The 7493-nt window shown below is 41.7% G+C and overlaps 2 non-coding genes across 2 annotated transcripts; both read left to right on the forward strand.

Annotated features, from left to right (window-relative positions):
- The first annotated feature begins 298 nt into the window (after positions 1-298).
- trnak-cuu (transfer RNA lysine (anticodon CUU)) lies at positions 299-371 on the forward strand. Its single transcript has one exon. It is a non-coding gene; the product is annotated as a tRNA-Lys (tRNA).
- A 1149-nt stretch (positions 372-1520) lies between these two features.
- trnak-cuu (transfer RNA lysine (anticodon CUU)) lies at positions 1521-1593 on the forward strand. The gene has a single exon. It is a non-coding gene; the product is annotated as a tRNA-Lys (tRNA).
- The last annotated feature ends 5900 nt before the right edge of the window (positions 1594-7493 follow it).

The raw sequence follows: 7493 nt of genomic DNA on the forward strand, positions 1-7493 counted from the left end.
ACATCATATATGATGACTTACATGGACATTTATTTTTTTAAACTTTTGCAGCTTTTCTTTGTTTGTGGTTTACAGATATGACGTCGAACTCGTCTAAGTAACTCAAAATGACTATTTATCTAAGGATGCTAATGGTAAATGGACTAGATTTATATAGTGCTTTTCTAGTTTTACCGACCATTCAGAGCGTTTTACCAGTCAGCATTCACACATTCACACATGCATTCATACGCTGGACATTTCTCTATGGATACTATAGTACCCCCAGTGGTCAATCTAGTTCATGATATGTGTATTAGCCCGGCTAGCTCAGTCGGTAGAGCATGAGACTCTTAATCTCAGGGTCGTGGGTTCGAGCCCCACGTTGGGCGGTACGTTTTGATTACGGTTCTCATGCTGAATAATAGGAAACGCTAAAACCCAGGAGCGCCGTCTATATCATCATCATAGGCAGATAGGTTCTTTTACAATTTAGACATCAGTATACCTGTACTCTATGCATAGGCTATATTTTATATACATGATATTACATATACCATACATGGTAGCATATGTATTATTCGTTCTTATATGAGAACGATATATTTGCACAAATAACCACCATTAATTGAAAGGCACAGGTGGAACCATTACCCTAACATTAAAAAGGCACACTTCTTCTGTAAAGAAATGTAGCAATTAACAATTTCTCAGTTCAAGAAGTCTGCTGGGAAAAGGCCAAATTCTACCTTACCTCACATTTCCTCTCCTGTGATCGTTTACTCATCCTGCAGGGGCTCTGTGTTGTTTCTACACTGTTATTGTTGCAGTTTTTCTTTTTTTTTCTTTTTTTGTTGGATCGTCTTGAATTTAAGAATTTAGCTGTTGTTGACAACTCATTGGAGAGCGAAGGCAGAGGGCAATAGGGATCTTTTGCGTGTAAGCATGCAAATTTTAGGATAGAGTCTTTCAACCCCACTGGTTTAACAACTAAACAACTATGTGATGTTGATTTTCATGAAAGACAGAATGAGTACGAGTTGCTGGTTCCAGTTTCTTAAATGACATTCAAGATTGGCAACTTCTCCACCAGAAGCACATAACACCTGACCCCAGTTGCCAGGGCCCAGCGTGCCCTCACACTCACTGTGCACTATGATTGGCTGGGGGCTACACACCCACTGCCCAAAGACTGACCCACCCAAAACGTCTCAAACACAGCAAAATAAAGCACAGGCAGAAGGCAGGGCCCTACAGATACAGACCCTGCCAGCCACAGTCATAAGTACGATTCAATATCAGATGTGTGAGATTTGTATCAGTCTGTGAGATTTGTATCAGTCTATGTGAGATTTGTATCAGTCTATAGCCTGCATTGTTTTTAATAACATCATACTCGTTGTGCCTTTGACTAGGTTAATCACAATTCTTCACCTTAATCTGAGAGCCGTGGTTGGTTTGACCCCTCTACTAAACTAGTTCAGTAGCTGCAACGACCAACTTCATGGTGTATGAATTGACCACCAGATGGCGACATACATGCCCGGCTAGCTCAGTCGGTAGAGCATGAGACTCTTAATCTCAGGGTCGTGGGTTCGAGCCCCACGTTGGGCGGCTTCTTTTCAAAGCAACAGACATGTGATCTCTGCTGCTGGTGACGGTCAGTTCATACTTTATTTTGAAGAAGCAAATCGTGTAATGAAAACTTGCCGCGCTCAGTATGTATGATCATTACTCACAGTCTTAACAGTCAATAAATGTTTTTCAAATAAGTTGGCTGAGCATGCAAATATGAAGACATGAATGCACGTTAGTATTCGCACTACACTACCGAAAACCAGTGGGACAACCTCTCCTTTCTTTTTCAGCAGTAATTCAAATATAAAACATTACATCCTTCTGTCCTGTAGATGTCTCCCTCTGCTGGTCAACAGCTGTCACATCAACAACTAATAAGAAACTATGAGGAGGGAAGTCGACATCATAACCACCATCTTAATAATCTTTTTTTTTTTTCTTCATTCTTTTGATAAAATGTCAACTATGTCAACCTTCTCTCACCCCACTCACTGTCTGTTAGTAATAATAACATTAATACAAGAGTGTCTAATGGTCTCTCTCTGTACCTCATTGAGACCGGGTTGGGAGTGACAGCAGTCAGGCGTTAAGCAAGGGGCGACAGAGGGTTTATCTCTACATCTACACCTTAAAGCACCATTTTTACAAATCTGCATGTGAATTTCAGTTGTAACGAAAAGTAATCACGAAAAGTCAGTACCTATTTTACTCACAAGAATAAAGTAGCAGAATAACTCTTGGTGTTCTTCCTCACTAGTGTTCCTCTTCACAGAGTCCCGAAAATTAAAATGGGGGGGGGGGTCAGAGGTCTGTAGTGTAATGATTGGCTTTTGACTTGGTGCTGACTAGAGCAGGTGTATATATATACAGACAGGGAATTCTGCATTTCATAGACAAGCTTGCATGTCATGTTTAAAATTACTCACCCTGTTTGATTTGGCAGTCAGTGCTGAGAGGTGTGTGTGGGGGGGGGGGGGGGGGCTGTGGTTCAGTTCTCTCACTAAAGAGTCATTATGACAGCAGTAAGAAGGAAATGATTTGAGTATACACAGTACAGTATATTTTCCTGTCTCTCTTTTTGTGTTTCTACTTGCTCTTCCTTTCCCAGAGACCACCTGTCAATCAACCTGACACCTCCTTACACTCTCTGCTGATGAAGCCTGAATTTGTTCTTTTCCAGCTGGACAGTGACACTGCTCTCCTTTATCAAAGCATGACAGGAAGCTGTTAGCAAGCGTTCTATCTGTCTTCATGTAAACAATCGTCTGTTTCTCTTCTTGCCTGGACTATATACTGCACTAGCAGAGCCACACTCACTGCCATTGGCTGGAGGAAATTATCATACAGCGGCAGATTGGCCAGGACTTTGACAGTGACAGATTGGCCCACTGGTGATTGGGTAATTAAGTTGTGATGTCACTGAATGTGGGCTGATCGAGAGAAGGGGAGAGAGAGGGCAAGAGATGAAGAGGAGGGAGGAGAGGGAGGGGAACAGGAACATGGATGGGAGGGTATCACAGTGAGTGTGTGGAAGAGAGAGAGAAAGTGGGAGGGATGGAAATGGTAAAGAGACCCAGCACTTACACTGGTGAGAGAGAGGGAGAGAGAGAGAGAGAGAGAGAGAGAGAGAGAGAGAGAGAGAGAGAGAGAGAGAGAGAGAGAGAGGGATGGGGGTCATCTCAGCTTTAAACAAAGGGAGTCATTATTTTGGTGAGCAGAAATAAAGTGACTGAGTGACAGCAGTGTTTATTAGCTGGTTATGGTTTGTTTCTATCTATTCTGAAGTTATTCTGGAAGTTAGACAAAGCAAACATTTGATGCATTTCAAGGTATAGTTTGTAACTTTTCAACTTTCCATTGGCCTCTCTCTATATGACCAAATGTTCTGGCTAGAGGGCCGATGAGTCAAGGTAACTTCAGACAACATTATTTTACAATGCGAGCGAGGCGTCAGCGCTGATTAAGTGCTTTAGGAGCTCTTGTGAGTAATCATTCTGTCTCTCTCACCACGATATAATGTCTTGTAGCATGACATAAGCTTTAGTCCTAAAGAACTGGTGTAACATGACATTTCGTCTTTCCATTAGGCTTGTCTCTGCATGGCCAAATGTTCGGCCTGCAAACCGTCACCTTTAATGTGATGTGGAAATGTAATTATGTTATTTTTCTACAGCAGGCTCCAGCTGGAAGCCTGGCAGTAAAAATTAATTAACAACTTCAAAACGGCAAGCGTCCAGCACCATAAGGAGTCAAGTGACAGCATAGGAGTCACTGCCAACAACAGCCGACAGCCGCAGCCTCCAGAAACCTTCAGAGATCTCCAGAGAGATGAGAGACCCCAGGAAAATCAGAAAACCCCTGGAGACCCCGAGAAGTACCACTAAAAACCTCTTCATGTCTGCATGGTAAATACAGTATGTATGCCAGTAGACAGTTAGCTTAGCATAAAGACGAGAAACGGGGAAAAAGCCTACTTCTGTCCAAAGGTAGCAATATCTACCAACTACCATCTTTAAAGATCATTAATTAAGATGTTGTAAGTTCTAAAAGGGCGTTTCATAGGAGTGATGGGCCAAACTATTTCTTGGCCTGGACCAGTAACTTCATATAGTCTCTGATCACCAGGCAACTTGTCAGATAAGGCACATAAAGTCCTGTAAAATGGCAAATTTCATTTTCGGTAGTTATTATACTAAGTCAGGATGGTGGCTCCAACTGCCTATTTACCACACAGACATAAGAGTGGGATCAATCTATTCAAGCTAACTGTGAGCAACAAAGCAAATAAGTGTATTTCCTAAAATGTCTAACTTCCAGAAACCTCATGAACCTTGAACCGCTGTGACCATCAAAAAGGTTTGACAGACCGAGAAGTCTTCAGAAACATTTAAAGACATTCAGAGACCTCCAGAAACTTCTTAGAAAACATCTGTATACCTGGGGAAGTTCCTGAAAAACTTCTCTGAAGAGCTTTTGGAAGTCCAGAATCCAACAAATCTTTAAACACCAGTGAGCTCTCAAAAAGACTTGATAGACTGAAAAGCTCTCAGACATCCTAAAAGGAGCCTCGATGGAGGGCACATGTCCAGAAACCTTTACAACCCCTCAGAGACCTCCACAGCACGTTAGAGATCTGCAGATTGTGCTTTATATTACCTTCCTAAACCTCCATTGATTCACACTCACTGTCAGTGTCAGATCAGATTCGTCTGGTGCGTCTTAAGACGTTAAGTCAGATTCTACCCGTTTGTTCACTCTTAGAGCAATGCTGAGGTCTGATCAGCACCTCAAAGGGTTAAAAACAGAATCTGTACAGACTGTAGTGATCCAGTCCTGTCAGTGTGCCCAAGTGGCCCAAAACTGGGCCTCATTGCCTAACTCCCATCATTCTTCATTCAGCTGTGAGAGGAGAAGTACAACACATGGCCTTTATGCTGCTGGGCTGCACGCCTCCTTTTCAAATAAATAATAACTAAATAAATATAAGCCAGGCCTCGGATGGAGAAAACCAAGGGGCCACGTATGCCACCATCTGGCCAAAGATCATCTGTGTTCTACAAGACGAATCGCTCAGTATTAAAACGCCATCCCACCCTCCCATGTGCATACACACATCCTTCTTTGGCGACGCATTATACTGTGCATAACTCCTCACTGTATTTTGTATTTTCTTCCTTGTACCTTTAAGTTCTTCTGAGAAAGCGTAAGATAAAATCAGGCTTAAAAAGTTTAAACGTACCTTAAACACCTACCTTAAGTCTAAGTTTAAGTGTAATTCTAACCTTAAGTATGAGGTTGAGAAAATAATCATAATTCTTCAGTGTGCGCCGTACTTGGTGGAACATTTTAAACCCATGAGACAGTAAAAATGGGTCACTCACTCACTCACACACACACACACACACACACACACACACACACACACACACACACACACACACACGTTACAAATGATGCCCCGGTGCTTGAAAAAACAAACGGGTTCCATACTGGATCTCAGAGCTCTGATTGGAGAAACACAAAACCAGCCAACAGAAAAACACACAGCTGCAATTAGCAACAGAAAAACCATTTATCCCAGTGTGAAGGTAAACATATAGAGACAAGTTAGTGAAAATAATGGAGAGGGAAGGTGGGGGGTGGGGGGGGGGGGTGATAACGCCTGAAAGCAGCCGAGTGCTTGAGGTGACATTTTCAGCCTCTCAGTATGTAATACCCTACAAAACCAAATGCCCTCAGTGCCATCTGAGCTTATTCTGTAAATTCAAAATAAGTGTTTGGCCTTATTATAAATAAAAAAAACTACAGTCACCACTACAGCAACTACGGAGTGATTCTGAGTGAGTCAAAATTTCAGATCTGAAGCACTTTTTTTAGGTCAGGAGACAGATTCTGTGGTCGCTTCTCTTTGCTGTGTTGTTCAGATAGTTCATTCTTCATAACTAAACAACTCAATTAAGATTTATGTTGTTGTTTGCTTGCAAATGAAAGTCACACTTTACTATTGAAAGGCACATTTTGCAGTTCCTTCAGTTAAAATAGTTAAGTATCTTTCTTTAACCACTTGCTATGAAAATCATTTATTTCCTTTATGTCGTCAATATACAGATTCTGTGATAATAAAGCTGATTTTTTAGAACTGATGACTTAAATATTCAATCATTTTAGAAGTGGATTAATAGTGTAGTAACGGTGTTTTATGCACTTCTTTCTTTTAACCACTAGGTGATGCAAAAAGCCAGTTTACAGCCAAGGACAGCAGTGGCTGTGCACATGTGTTTTTATGACAGCCTGTGTTAAGTTATATGTCCTATACACACAAACACACAGACACACATATATAGCACAGCAAAGACTGTTGTGACCTTCAAACATCTTTGTACGGTGGTGAAAGAGACCTTTTGAAAGTTGCTGTACTTCCAATGTGAAGGCACAGCCTCATAAACTGTGTGTGTGTGTGTGTGTGTGTGTGTGTGTGTGTGTGTGTGTGTGTGTGTGTGTGTGTGTGTGTGTGTGTGTGTGTGTGTGTGTGTGTCTAAGGGAGGGAGTGATTATGGAGAAATTGGAGAAATATATCATTGCATTGTTGTTACCATGATGTTGCTATGTTTTGTTGAGACAACCATGGCGCCTTGGCTGGCCAGCTTTGATCAAATGGTGACCAATATCTGTCATACACACACACATACACACACACAAACACACACACACACAGACTTTCAAAGGTTTCTCACTGACTGTCAGGCTTACACATACACACTCTCATACACATGGTCGTCTGAATGGCCGTCAGTTCTGCTTGTCTAAAATGACCAAAGGGTGTCCAGCACAAAGGGGGAGTGACAGGCCTCTCTGATTGGTCATGGCAGACTTTGACTGACATTTGATGGCAGCTGGGTGGAGTGTGTGGGAGCCGCACCGCCTCACAGTTGAATCTGGTGTGTGTGTGTGTGTGTGTGTGTGTGTGTGTGTGTGTGTGTGTGTGTGTGTGTGTGTGTGTGTGTGTGTGTGTGTGTGTGTGTGGGTGTGCTGTGCTGTTGTTGCTGAGCAGCACAGACGAGACACATTAACAAAGACACAATACGACATGTTATGCTAACTCTCTCAAACAGAGCATCTGAATGTGTCTGGCACATCAGGTTTATGGTCAAAGTTAACTCTGAGTCAACATGAAGACTTCCTGCCATAGCAAAATTAAATCTGCAGTACCAGGCTGATTAAAAAAAAAAAAAAGATAAAATAACAAATAACTTATGTACAAACTCACAAATGACTTTTTCATTCAATTTTCATTCATTCAATTTTAAACCTGCAGCTGCTTCAAGCTAATGTAAATTGAAGCTTGAAGTGATTTTTATTCTTCATCTGACATTTGAACACCTGAACTGTCGTCAGTGTCAGCTTTTTCTCTTCAAATGACTTTTAATTTCTTTTCC

Source organism: Chaetodon trifascialis, chromosome 15 (assembly GCF_039877785.1).
Source record: "Chaetodon trifascialis isolate fChaTrf1 chromosome 15, fChaTrf1.hap1, whole genome shotgun sequence".
NCBI classification, from domain to species: domain Eukaryota; kingdom Metazoa; phylum Chordata; class Actinopteri; order Chaetodontiformes; family Chaetodontidae; genus Chaetodon; species Chaetodon trifascialis.